This window comes from Macrobrachium rosenbergii, chromosome 15 (genome assembly GCF_040412425.1).
Source record: "Macrobrachium rosenbergii isolate ZJJX-2024 chromosome 15, ASM4041242v1, whole genome shotgun sequence".
Lineage (NCBI taxonomy): Eukaryota > Metazoa > Arthropoda > Malacostraca > Decapoda > Palaemonidae > Macrobrachium > Macrobrachium rosenbergii.
The window spans coordinates 15966564-15981779 of NC_089755.1; positions in this window are offsets into that span (position 1 = coordinate 15966564).

The following is a 15216-nucleotide window of genomic DNA, read 5'->3' on the forward strand; positions in this document are numbered from 1 at the left end:
ATACAGATGACTCTTAAAATTAAAATACAAATACATTAATTAGTACTTTAACTAAAAGGTTCAAGGTGACTCTTAAAACAAAGGGAAGAAGAAGACAAGGAAGAAGAAGTTAAGTATGCCTTAGTTTTACCAGACCACTGAGCTGATTAACAGCTCTCCTAGGGCTGGCCCCAAGGATTAGACTTATTTTACGTGGCTAAGAAGAATATATATATATATATATATATATATATATATATATATATATATATATATATATATATATATATATATATATATATATATATATATATATATATTGTCACGATGCGTATCAAGTACCTGGTTATTACACAACTAATCTCAAGATTCAAAAATATACCTCACTTCAGCCAGATACCTGAACTCTCATAACATTAATTGTTACGACTGAATACTCTAAAGGTAACAGTGATCCCGTAAGAAAAACTTATTTATCAATCACTTGAAAAATCAAACTAAGTTCATCAGAACATATGTGAGGTATCAAAAATTAAACTAGAAATCTTATAGAGTAAAAGGGCATCACTCCATCAAAAAACTCTAACTGTTTCCCTGGTCTTAATTCACTTTAGCAAAACTAAAAGAACAAAACATGTTTATCACTTTGCCTTATGCACACACAATCAATCCTATTCACTGGTGATCAATAAATGAAACACTGTTTTTCTAAAAATGTTAAATACAAACATTTATTTTCAGATTCAAAGTTTATAACTAGAATTCACAATTAATTAGAATTCACTATCTGAAAAATTTACTATTAGTTGAAAATAACACAAAACTCAATGAATTCTTGAATTAAATTATGAAACAAATCTAATTCACAAAAATTTTATCAAGAATTTAAATTAATCAAGCAAAATTTAAACTATCAAGAATTATTCAAGATTTAAAAAGAAAATCTCAATAAATGAAATCAAATATGCAATGTTAAATTAAGTATGCAATGTTAAATTAAGTATGCAATGTTAAATTACCAAGAAATATTTACAATGCTATGTAAATAAATGTTACATCACAAACATAAAAATGTGAAAATATAAAGAAATTGTAAATAGAAAAACACACAAAAATACACATAAGATTTATCAATAATGATTTCACTTGTTCAAAATTTCCAAACTTATCATACCACAACTTCCTAACTTATCATACCATGGTATCAATAAGTAAAATTTCACGTTACCTTACACAACTTGTGAAAACCTCTGTAAATCACTTGCTGCAGCTGCGTTACACAATACACACTTTTTTACCAGGCGCCGTTACGAACTAAATAACTTTGCTAAATTCAGATCTCAAAAGATAATGTTAAAAGTGACCACAAAAATTGCGTTAAAAGTAATCTCTTCCTAATTAGGAATGAGAGAGAGAGAGAGAGATGGAACCAAATCGACTGGTCTCAGAAATCAGAATGAAACAAATTTTAGGATCCCAGTAACAGTGAAACAATCACGTGATGTCATTAAAGCATTTTGGGTGCGAGCTACTAAAGAAGCTTCTAGAAGCAGGGAGGTGACGTCACGAAAGCATTTTGGGTGCGAGATACAATGGAGAAGCTTCTAGAAGGAAGTTACGTCATCCCAGCAAAACGTTTTGAATGCATCTTACAAAACATGACGTAATTGATCAGGACACATATTCTTTCTCTCCAAGTGGCGTACGTGACTTGAACATGCAACAACGTGAAATCACTCGTCTCGAGCCCGTATGGGACGAATCGGCGTTTGTTTTGCAAACCTGTCATCGCTAACCCAAAACAAAGCGTTCCCTCTTATCTCAACTGATGACAACTGAAATGAAACAAGCCTGGTGGACACACACACGTGTTCACATACTACGCTTTTACCAAGAAAGATATTCGTTCTAAATTACGTTAATATTAAAATTATAATAACAATTCTAAATTACGCTATCAAGTTATCATTAGTACTTTTGAGATCTGATGCGAAACTAAATATGATACTTCAACAATCATTATCACTGAACATAACACATGAAAAAAGTAAATATGTCAAAATTATAGGAGGATATACGTATTACAAGGCAATATCATGAAATTCCTCCCCCGAGATGATTACTTATCCCGGGTTTGAATCCAACGATTCACAACGGGATAAATAATCTGCTATGACATTATCTTTTCCTGAAATGTGTTTAACACTTACATTATATGGTTGCAGGCATAAAGACCACCTGGTCAGTCTCATATTATTATTTTTCATCTTATTGATGAATGAGATTGGGTTGTGATCCAACAACACTAAAATTTCTTCATTCCTAGGTCGGTTCACATACACTTCAAACTTTTTCAATGCTGTGATTAATGCTAATGTTTCTTTTTCGATTGTTGAGTAAGTTTTCTGGTGCTTTTTCAACTTTGAAGACATGAAACATACTGGATGTAAGATTCTGTTGTCATCTTCTTGAAGCAGAACAGCTCCAATTCCACAGTCGGATGCATCAACTTGTATCACGAACTTTTTATTGAAGTCTGGAGCTTGAAGCACTGGTCTTGAAGTTAATATGGCTTTAACCTTCTCAAATGATTCTTGACATTCTGGAGTCCAAACAAACTTTCTTTTAGGACTGGTTAAGTCAGTTAAGGGAGCTACTACGGCTGAGAAATTTGGACAGAATCGACGATAAAATCCAGCCATGCCCAAAAATCTTTGTAGCTGTTTCCTTGTAGTAGGGGGGGTAGCCTTACGGATACCTTCTACATAGCATCAATAGGAGCGAAGGCCTTTTCCAACTTCAAATCCTAGATACTATACAGTTGCCTTTCCAAACTCACTTTTTGTAAGTTGATTGTTAGTCCTGCTTCCCAAGTTTCTTGAACACTTTTCTTAATATCTTCAGATGTTCTTTCCATGTATTAGAATAAATCACAATGTCATCAAGGTATACACCTACACCTTCTATTGATCCTAGTAGTTGATCCATCACTCGCTGGAATGTTGCAGGTGCATTCATCAGACCAAACGGCAAAACAGTGTATTGATACAGTCCAAAAGGAGTAATGAAAGCTGACAGCAACTTAGCATTCTCATCTAAGGGAATTTGATAATATCCTTTCAACAAGTCTATCTTGGAAACAAATTTGGCTTGCCCAATATTATCAAGTAATTGATCAATAAGAGGCAAGGGATAATTGTCAGCCACACTGATGGAATTCAGTTTCCTGTAATCAGTACACATCCTAAATGAGCCATCTGGTTTCTTCCCTAACACACAAGGAGAACTATAATGACTTGAACTGGGTTCTGCTAATCCATGCTGCAACAAATATTCAACTTCTTTCTTCAAAACATCTCGATGAAAAGGTGATAAGCGATAAGCTCTCATTTTAAAAGGTTTTCCATCTTCTCTGATCTTTATCTCATGCTTTGTCAGATTGGTACGCCTAGGTACATCTGCAAAAATTTCAGGGAAACTTTGAATCACTTCACTTAATTCACTACTTTGCTCAACACTCAGATGTTTTAGTTTATCTTCCAAATTTTCTAATATTGAAGAATTGTTCATCTTGTTTTCAGCTCCCAATTCGTAGCTATCATCATCCTCTGTAGATGAAGTTGTCTGTGTTATTGACACTGTTTCAGTTTTAGTCTCTGAGAAGTAAGGTTTCAAAAGATTCACATGTATCTTCCTCTGTCGTTTTCATCTTCCTGGTGTTTCAATTACATAAGTTCGATCACTTAACTTCTCTATTATCCTATAAGGACCTTGAAACTTATTGGTAAGGGAAATCTTTTCACTGGTAAGAACACTAGAACTTGCTGTCCAATATTAAAATTTCTTAGCTTAGTCTTAGCATCATATTTTCTTTTCATTTTCTCTTGACTTATTTTCAAATTTTCTAAAGAGAATTTTTCTAATTTCTCTTAACCTTTTCCTCAAGTTCTTCACATATTCTCCTTGGATTTCCTCTTGATTTTCTTCCCAATTCTCTGCAAGAATCTTCAATGGACCTCTAATGTCTCGACCAAAAATCATTTCATTTGGTGAACATCCCATGCTTTCTTGATAAGCATTCCTAACTTCAAATAACATCAAAGGTAAACCAGCATCCCATTCTCTTCCTGATTCATTACAATACTTAGTTAACATACTTTTCAATGTCTGGTGGAACCTTTCCAAGGCTCCTTGAGTCTCTGGATGATAAGCAGTTGATAACTGTTGTTTTACTCCCAACAAGTTCATCACATCCTGGAATAATTTTGAAGTAAAGTTCGTTCCTCTATCACTTTGCACAATTTCTGGTATTCCAAACTTAGAGAAAAACTCCACCAACTTCTCAGCAATTACCTTTGCACTTATACTTCTTACAGGAATCGCCTCAGGATACCTAGTCACTGGACACATTAATGTTAATAGATATTCATTTCCTTTCTTTGTTTTCAAGTGGCCTCTAAATTACCTTGCTATGGGATGTATGGGGTAGGGGCTTTCTGAATGGTTTCATTCAGTTTTCCAGCTATCTGGCATGTGTGACACACTCTGCAAAATCTGCTAACATCCTTGTGAAGTCCAGGCCAGAAAAAATATTTCATAATCTTCTCAACAGTCTTCCTGATTCCCATATGTCCAGACTCATGCGCTACTGCTACAACTTGTTTCCTCAATGGATATGGAATCAAAATTTGATGATATTCACCCCATCCAGCATTTCCTGGTATATCTGCAGGTCGATGCTTCCTCATTAGCAATCCTTCCTTTAGATAATAACAGGTGGAGGTTTGTTGCATCTCTTCTTGATCAACAACTCTGAAGAACAAATCAGCCAACGTTGTATCCCTCTTCTGCAGTTTCATTAGCTTCTCTCTAGTAACTTGACCAACTTCAAGGGCTGAAATCTCCATATCTGCTAACTCTGCTTCTGTAGTTTCACTTACCATCTTCAGGAACACTTTGACTACTCAGAGTCTCTTCAATAACAACAGGATCCTCTTCTTCTTGGGAAATCTCTTCATTACTAACACTAGGGAAACTTCACTTTCCTGGAACAGTTCTTCTAAGCTTAGATATCCTTCACTTGATTCTTCTGGTGCAGGTAAATCCTCAGTATCTTCACATGCAGACATAGTTCTCTTCATACTCCTGGTAGTTACACAACTTGGAAACAGGTGGGGGTTTTTCTTCTCTAAATCAACCGTAGGACTAACCCTTAACGGTTTGTCTGTCACTATAGGACAAGGAACAAATGGTACACCACCAACTTCATTACCCAGTAAAACATGTACACCTTCAACAGCTAGTGAGTCCTTTACAGCAAAATCAACATTTCCTGTCACCAATTCACAGGACAAATGCAAGCGGCATATAGGAGTTACCTCTTCTCCTCCTATACCCTTCAAAATAACTGAATCTCCGGTGAGATTCTTCTCCAACTGTGGGTGAGCACCACGAACTACCACACTATGGTTACTCCCCGTATCACGTAATACCTTGACTGGTACCTGCACACTTCCTCCTTGAGTTGTCAGCGTACCTTCATAGATATATGGCTTAAAAGCCTCCAAGCTGTTCAGCCACTCACTGTTTGAAGTTACATTTCCACTGGTTGCTAAACACTCTGCTTGTTTAGTTTCAGTCTTCCCACACTGCTCTTCTTTGTAGTTTGCTTCACCTGGTTACCTTTAACCACTTGACCAACTGGTTTGGTCTGCTGCTGTGTCTGATAACAATCTCGACTGTAGTGTCCTACTCTTCCACACTTGTAGCAGACAACATTAGTCTTCTGTATCTGTCTTGAGAACAGACTGGATGATGAGGATTTAACATTCAATTGCTGAGGGATGTTACCTGACTTTGTATTGGCATAGCCACTAGAAGGATTTCCAGTTGTAATGTTCCTGAAATTTGGATGAGATCTGAAACCTGTGCGTTGTTGGTTCTGGTACTTGACATTATAATTTCTTTTGCTAGAAATGATATTAAAATCTTCGCTTAATGTAGCAGCTTTGTCAAGTTTCTTAACCTCTCTCTCTCTTAAATAGGCTCTTATGTGTTCAGGAATTCCTCTAAGATATTGTTCTAGGACTACTAACTCCTCAAGTTCGTCCATAGATTTAACTTTAGCAGCCTCCAACCATCGTTTAAAACATCTTCTTACTTTGTAAGCATAATCCAAGAACGTTATCTTGTCATCCCTTCTCAAAGATCTGAATCTTTCATTATAATATTCAGGGGTCATCTGGTAAACTTGTAGCACATTATGTTTAAGTACCTTGTACTCTTTACACTGATCAGCTGATAAGGCTAAATAGGCACTTCTTCCTTTACCAATGAGAACACTCTGTAACAAGACCCACCATTTATCCTCTGGCCATCCCATACCTGAAGCTACTTTTTCAAAGTGATCAAAAAACTCATCTGGAGCTTCTTCTGTAAATTTTGAAATTAATTTCTGCACTCTTACTACATCAAATACAGGGTCTGAATTACCTTGAGTAGGGTTAGACGGTGTCACAGGTAATGTGGATCGAGCTTTTATTAACTCCATCTCCCTTTCATGTCTTGCTCTTTCTCTCTCCTCTTTTGCTCTTTCTCTTTCTTCTTCTTCTGCTTTTTCTTCTTCTCTTTCCTTTCTTTCTCTTTTCTCTCTATGTTCTCTTTCTCTTTCTGCTTGCATTTTCTCTCTTTCAGCCTGTATCCTCAGCTTAATCAAATTTTCTTCTGCTTCTATACGTCTAAGTTCTGCTTCTGCATCACTTTTCTCTTTCTTTTGCTCATGTTTATCTGTAAATTCTGACTCAGCTGCATTCAACAATTCTTGCGCCTCACCTAACTCTTCATCTACTTTACCAGAGTCCATCAATGCTTGGATTGCAATATATTTGATTTGTGCCTTAATCATACCACTAGCCACATTACCCCCACATGCTACTGCTAAAGCAATCCACTGTGCCTTAGTCAGGTTGGATTCAGATAACTCTTGGATGGAAGGAGTTGCTAAAAACCTCTGAACATTGAACAGAGCCATTTCCTCTAAGTTACTCAACTAAATAATTCACAATACAAGGCAAAAAATAACTATGTGGTCACTCTCCTATCAAAATATATCCCTAACACCACCAGCATAAACCATAAACCAGAGTGATATTTTGTTTTGTTCCACGGGTCTCTGGGCACCAAACAATATAATGTCACGATGCGTATCAAGTACCTGGTTATTACACAACTAATCTCAAGATTCAAAAATATACCTCACTTTAGCCAGATACCTGAACTCTCATAACATTAATTGTTACGACTGAATACTCTAAAGGTAACAGTGATCCCTTAAGAAAAACTTATTTATCAATCACTTGAAAAATCAAACTAAGTTCATCAGAACATATGTGAGGTATCAAAAATTAAACTAGAAATCTTATAGAGTAAAAGGGCATCACTCCATCAAAAAACTCTAACTGTTTCCCTGGTCTTAATTCACTTTAGCAAAACTAAAAGAACAAAACATGTTTATCACTTTGCCTTATGCACACACAATCAATCCTATTCACTGGTGATCAATAAATGAAACACTGTTTTTTTTAAAATGTTATATACAAACATTTATTTTCAGATTCAGAGTTTATAACTAGAATTCACAATTAATTAGAATTCACTATCTGAAAAATTTACTATTAGTTGAAAATAACACAAAACTCAATGAATTCTTGAATTAAATTATGAAACAAATCTAATTCACAAAAATTTTATCAAGAATTTAAATTAATCAAGCAAAATTTAAACTATCAAGAATTATTCAAGATTTAAAAAGAAAATCTCAATAAATGAAATCAAGTATGCAATGTTAAATTAAGTATGCAATGTTAAATTAAGTATGCAATGTTAAATTAAGTATGCAATGTTAAATTACCAAGAAATATTTACAATGCTATGTAAATAAATGTTACATCACAAACATAAAAAATGTGAAAATATAAAGAAATTGTAAATAGAAAAACACACAAAAATACACATAAGATTTATCAATAATGATTTCACTTGTTCAAAATTTCCTAACTTATCATACCACAACTTCCTAACTTATCATACCATGGTATCAATAAGTAAAATTTCACGTTACCTTACACAACTTGTGAAAACCTCTGTAAATCACTTGCTGCAGCTGCGTTACACAATACACACTTTTTTTACCAGGCGCCGTTACGAACTAAATAACTTTGCTAAATTCAAATCTCAAAAGTTAATGTTAAAAGTGACCACAAAAAATTACGTTATAATTAATCTCTTCCTAATTAGGAATGAGAGAGAGAGAGAGATGGAACCAAATCGACTGGTCTCAGAAATCAGAATGAAACAAATTTTAGGATTCCAGTAACAGTGAAACAATTACGTGATGTCATTAAAGCATTTTGGGTGCGAGATACTAAAGAAGCTTCTAGAAGCAGGGAGGTGACGTCACTAAAGCATTTTGGGTGCGAGATACAATGGAGAAGCTTCTAGAAGGAAAGTTACGTCATCCCAGCAAAACGTTTTGAACGCATCTTACAAAACATGACGTAATTGATCAGGACACGTATTCTTTCTCTCCAAGTGGCGTACGTGACTTGAACATGCAACAACGTGAAATCACTCGTCTCGAGCCCGTATGGGACGAATCAACGTTTGTTTTGCAAACCTGCCATCGCTAACCCAAAACAAAGCGTTCCCTCTTATCTCAACTGATGACAACTGAAATGAAACAAGCCCTGGTGGACACACACACGTGTTCACATACTACGCTTTTACCAAGAAAGATATTTGTTCTAAATTACGTTACTATTAAAATTATAATAACAATTCTAAATTACGCTATCAAGTTATCATTAGTACTTTTGAGATCTGATGCGAAACTAAATATGATACTTCAACAATCATTATCATTGAACATAACACATGAAAAAAGTAAATATGTCAAAATTATAGGAGGATATTCCTATTACAAGGCAATATCATGAAAAAATATATATATATATATATATATATATATATAAATATATATATATATATATATATATATATATATATATATATATATATATATATATATATATATATATATACTGTATATATATATATATATATATATATATATATATATATATATATATATATATATATATATATATATATATATATATATATATATATATATATATATATATATATATATATATATATATATATATATATATATATATATATATATATATATATATATATATATATATATATATATATATATATATATATATATATATATATATATATATATATATATATATATATATATATAGCAAATATAAGAAGGCCCATAACACACTATTTAAACATTAAAACCATATATTTCTTGCATTTGCTTCTGTTCCCCTGTTCACTGGTAGAATATGGACAGGTGGAAAGTTACAATGGTATATATACAAAAACATAAAGGTGTGGCCCTAGGCCTCCCGATGGTATGGAGGTGGCGTTTCTTAAGAAGGAGGAGAATGACCAAATTCCTAGTGGTTTTGGCCTCAAATCCCGTTTGGCGATGGATCTGGCGGTCGCGTTTCTTGGGTCATCTTCTTCAGGAGGGTTTAGGATTAAGGTGCTCGATGTCATCCGATTTCCAATGTCCTCCTGACAGGTTCAAATTGTTGGTTTGATTGATGATAGCAGATTCCAGCATCTTTCTTTTTGTTTTGACAACTTTTGAAAACCAACTCCACCGCCCGTGGCTCCAGTTAATGACATGCCCTGTATTTCTGATATGTTGTAGAAAAATTCCCGAACTCTCCGAGGCGTAACGTACTGAACTTTTGTGCTCTGTTATCCTTTGCGAAAAGCGATCTACCTGTCTCGCCTACGTTCTGTCATGACAATTGCTACGGTATCTTGTAAACTCTTCGGCTTCTTCCCTTTTGTTATTTAAAATACGTTAATGTTAGAACTCCCGATGGATTTACATAATGGAAAATGAAAGGATTGCTAAACCTGGATTGTTCGGTGGCCTTTTGGATGTTTTCATTGTATCGGAAGCTTTATTTTGTTGTTGAAATCTATTTGTCTGTTGTGAGTGGGACCTCTATAGTATATTTTATTCGTTTGTTAATAGCCTTCTCGATAATGTGTTGGTTGATAACAGCAGTTGCGTTAAATGGTGTTTGGCGGATCGTGTTGAATTCTTTATCCAGGTACTCATTTAAAAAATATCCTAAGTCCTCTGAGAATAAGTTATCACCCTACCATGATTTTTACGGAGACGTCGTGGTAGCATAAAAATTTCATGTAAAATTTAGCAAATTGGGTTTTCTATACGCTGTAAATGCATACCTGTTCTGTTTTCTTATGATCAGTACATCTAGGAACGGCAGTTTTCGTCCTTTTCCCATTCTGTTTTAAATTTTATGGTCGGAACTAGCCCATTTAGCCTATTAAAAAATTCATTAAAACTTGCCTAGCTATTGTCCCAGAAAGTAAAGATATCATCATCTAGCCTAAAGATCATATTATGGGGTTTGATAAACGACAAAAGTTCTGTTTCGAAATTTCCATGTACAGAACTTTTTCTCGTCTATCAAACTCCATAATATGATCTAAAAGATACGTAGATGATATCTTTACTTTCTGGGACAATAGCTGGGGACTTTAATGAATTTTTAATAGGCTAAATTCGCTAATTCCGACCATAAAATTTAAAACAGAATGGAAAAGGACGAAAAACTGCCGTTCCTAGATGTACTGATCATAAGAAAACAGAACAGGTATGCATTTACAGTATATAGAAAACCCACCTTCGCTGTCTCCACATTCATTTCTAAAGCTACCACGACGTCTCCGTAAAAATCATGGTAGGGTGCAACTTATTCCTCAGAGGACTTAGGATATGTTCAAATGAGTACCTGGATAAAGAATTTAACACGATCCGCCAACACCTAACGCAAACTGCTATATCCACCACACATTATCGAGAGGGCTATTAACAAACCGAATAAAATATACTATAGAGGTCCCACTCACAACAGACAAATAGATTTCAAAACAAAATAAAGCTTCCGTACTCCGATGAAAACATCCAAAAGGCCACCGAACAACTCAGGTCTAGCAATCCTTTCATTTTCCATTATCCCAAATCCATTGGGGGTTCGCTCATTAACATATACTTAAATAACAAAAGGGATGAAGCCGGAGTTTACAAGATACCGTGTAGCAATTGTCATGACATCTACGTAGGTGAGACAGGTAGATCGCTTTTTGCGCAAAGAATAACAGAGCACAAAAGATCAGCATGCTACGCCTAACGGAGAGTTCGGGAATTTTCCCACATATCAGAAATACAGGGCATGTCATTAACTGGAGTGGGCGGAGTTGGTTTTCAAAAAGTAGCTGTCCGTACAAAAGAAAGATGCTGGAATCTGCTATCATCAATCAAACCAACAGTATGAACCTGTCAGGAGGACATTGGAAATCGGACGACATCGACACCTTAATCCTAAAACCTCCTGAAGAAGATGACCAAGAAACGCGACCGCCAGATCCATCGCCAAACGGGAGCTTTTGAGGCCAAAAACCACTAGGAATCTGGTCATTCTCCTCTTTAAGAAACGCCACCTACATACAAATCGGAGGCCTAAGGCCACACCTTTATGTTTTTGTATATATACCATTGTAACTTTCCACCTGTCCATATTCTACCAGTGAACAGGGGCACAGAAGCAAGTGCCCGAAATATATGGTTTCAACGTTTAAATAGTGTTTTATGGGCCTTTCTTATATTCATATTACACTGTAGTATTACAGAAAACAAATATTCATATATATATATATATATATATATATATATATATATATATATATATATAATATAAAAGAGATAGATAAAGGGGGAAGAAGAAGAAGGAGAAGAATAGAGAGAGAGAGAGAGAGAGAGAGAGAGAGAGAGAGAGAGAGAGAGAGAGAGAGAGAGAGAGGGCGGGAAGAAGAAGAATATATATATTTATATATATATATATATATATATATATATATATATATATATATATATATATATAGAAGAGAGAGAGAGAGAGAGAGAGAGAGAGAGAGAGAGAGAGAGAGAGACGGTGACAAGGGAATGAACCTCCATCAAAAACAATCTACCTTGTGGGTTTAAGACTTTTTGAGACCCGAGTTGCTTTAAGGTTTAAGCAGGAGGTATGTCAGATGCACAAAACATTCTGTATTTATGTATTTATATATTTTTTTCTGGATGATCTTTCAATAATAAGTGATGCTCGCTATAAATGATAAAGTAAAAATGTAGCTATTATTCAAAACAGAATATGGTTTATTTTATCTTAAAGTTTTGTTTCTTTATGTAAAAAATAAAGAAAATGAATAAGAAATAGGTTGAAAAATAGATAAAAACCATTTTGTTCTATTGAATTTTCATGGATTGAGAGAGAGAGAATCAGAGAGAGAGAGAGAGAGAGAGAGAGAGAGAGAGAGAGAGAGAGAGAGAGACTCTGGAAGTACATATATAATCTAAATACCCAAAGAGTAAGGTGAACCTGTAACAGCGTTTCATATCTCTGAGAGAGAGAGAGGAGAGAGAGAGAGAGAGAGAGAGAGAGAGAGAGAGAGAGAGAGAGAGAGAGAGAGAGAGAGAGAGAGAGAGAGATATTCTGAAAGCATCTGATATTGGAGGCTAAACAGTTTTTACACAGAACCAAAATTTTAGGGAAGGCCTGAATCCACAACAGAGATATGTCAATGTTCACTGTTCCATTATGTATTTGAATCCGGAATAAATTCTAAAACAAAAATTTTGCGAGTGTATATACAAATAATAAAAATTGATAAAGACATGATTATTGGAAAACAATAATAAACTTTACATTCGTAAATGTCCAATTAAGGATTCATGATACTTGATAAATTGTTCAGTCCAAACTTAAATTTTTTATCACCTAGAATTAATTTATCGAAGCTGAAATGTTATGAATTTTCTGTTACTGTTGTTTTCTTACTTAATTTAGGTATAATGAGAAAAGCGATTCAGTGTCAAATGATTCATTTTGTCTATATTAAATGAGATTTATTTCAACAAAGAACTTTAAAAACCATCGTCTGTTTTTGCACTTTAAAACCCATCGTCTGTTTTTGCAAACTTGTTATGAACTCCAAAATAGGTTTCTGTATCATTAAAAAGAATCTATTGTCAGTTCTCTTCCATTCACATCAAAGCATTGCTTTTGTGGACAGAATAACTCTTCCATGAGTAACAGAAAACAAAGTAACTTTCAGATTTAAATTCAAAAGAGGCAGAATCATTGTCCTTTGAGTTCACGTTTCAATAGATTTGCATCTCCGTCGAATCGGATAAATAATCGCCTTTCGGGATTTAGTTCAATTTACTCTGATTGATTGATTGGATGTCCGGATGTGGGTTTACATACATAGATACATACATACATACATACATACATGTACATTATATATATATATATATATATATATATATATATATATATATATATATATATATATACATACATATACACGACTGATTTATCCGTGGAAAGCGGAGTCTTGATAGAAATTGTAAAACCAACATTTACAATACTCACAACTAAATTTTCTTCATTCATGTCCATAGTTCATAAACGTAATTCAGTCTCTAGCTCGTAACCCGTGCCTTTAACATTCGTTCAAGCTATTTTGAGTCTTCATTCAAAGTTCAGTTCATAAAAGACATGCTTCATAAAAACGGTTTTAATACTGCTTTCATAGCTGGTAAACAACTAGAAAAGTATTGTTCCCGAAAGTTTCTGTTTCAAACGCCAATAAAGCGTGGCTATATTTTACTATGTTTTTCCATGGTAGTAAGAGTTTTCCTGTTAAAAATAGACTATTAAAACTTTTAAGAGAATTTGATCCCCAAGTTAATGTCAGAGTAGTGTTTAAACCTAAGCACACCATTGGTAGCTTGTTTAAATACAGACATCGTAACCCCCGAACTACAGTCTCATGTTGTTTACAATTACGGGTGTAATTGCTGTTATGCAATTTAAGTGGGAAAAACAAAGCGCCAAGCATGTGTACGGTGGTTTGAACCAGCATCCAGGGAAGGACTGTTCTGCTAACGTGGTCACGAAAATAAGACCTTTTCTGCGCAGGTAGTCACGTGAGCCCTTCTCCGCTAGAGATTCTTATGTCCTGGTACCACGCTCTTTAAGCGGTCATTTTTTTTTCTAATAATCCGTTTCCTATAGTAAAACCTGTCTTCAGTTAAGAGTTTTTCTTATTTTTCACTTTAATGCTAAACAAATTCACAAAGCCATGAGTCATTAAAGGTTCGAGAGGATAAAAATGTCCAGTAATAAGGATAAAAGAAAACTGTTTTCATCGTAAGTATTATAGCATGGGTTCATTTAACAAAATAAGAACAAAGAACTTCTCAATACCCATTCGGTATTAGTTTATTAGTTTCATAGATTTTCTTTTCATGCTTTGGCAATCGTTCTTTTTTTTTTTGTAGTCATTTTATTTAGATCATTCATCCTGATTATTACATCTTTGGGATCATCAGCTTCAGACAATCCTAATTCAGAATCAAGCGACTTTATGCAGTCTTTAACTTCCCGTGAAGTTTCGCCATGAGTTGCAATAAATGTTTCTCTCACAATAGATAACTGAGACGTGAAAGCATCAGAAGGTGTTGCACGTAGTCTGATAAACTGCAGTCTGTTGTTTCAACTCCTATTTTAAGATATTTCAATGCAAGTTACTTGACGATGCAGGTATAAATGCAACAAAGAGACTCTTCTTCTATTGCGTAAGAAACTGATTTTTCAAGTTTTCCTTCCTCTTTCTTAGTCAGAGCCTGTTCTTCTCTAACATCATCCTATAAGCCTTCATTTTCAGTTTCAAGTTTATTGGTTAGATTTTTAAAGAAAATGCTAATGAGACATATTTCTACTGATAATTTCCGTTCGTTTACTGCTGTGAACTAGCAGAAGATGACAACTGCTCATTTAAAAATAAAATTTGTCTTCTTCACATTTAGTGGGGTTTTTCTTTCACTCCACAGTGTAATGTCTTTTCCTAACAAATACTCTCTCAAGCAAAACGGAAAATTCACCGAATTTAGCGTACATGTGGTCCATTCATTTGACGTATGCAACCAAAAAAATATCCCAACATATCTTGATTTAATCGCCTTGTATGTATGAATTTAAC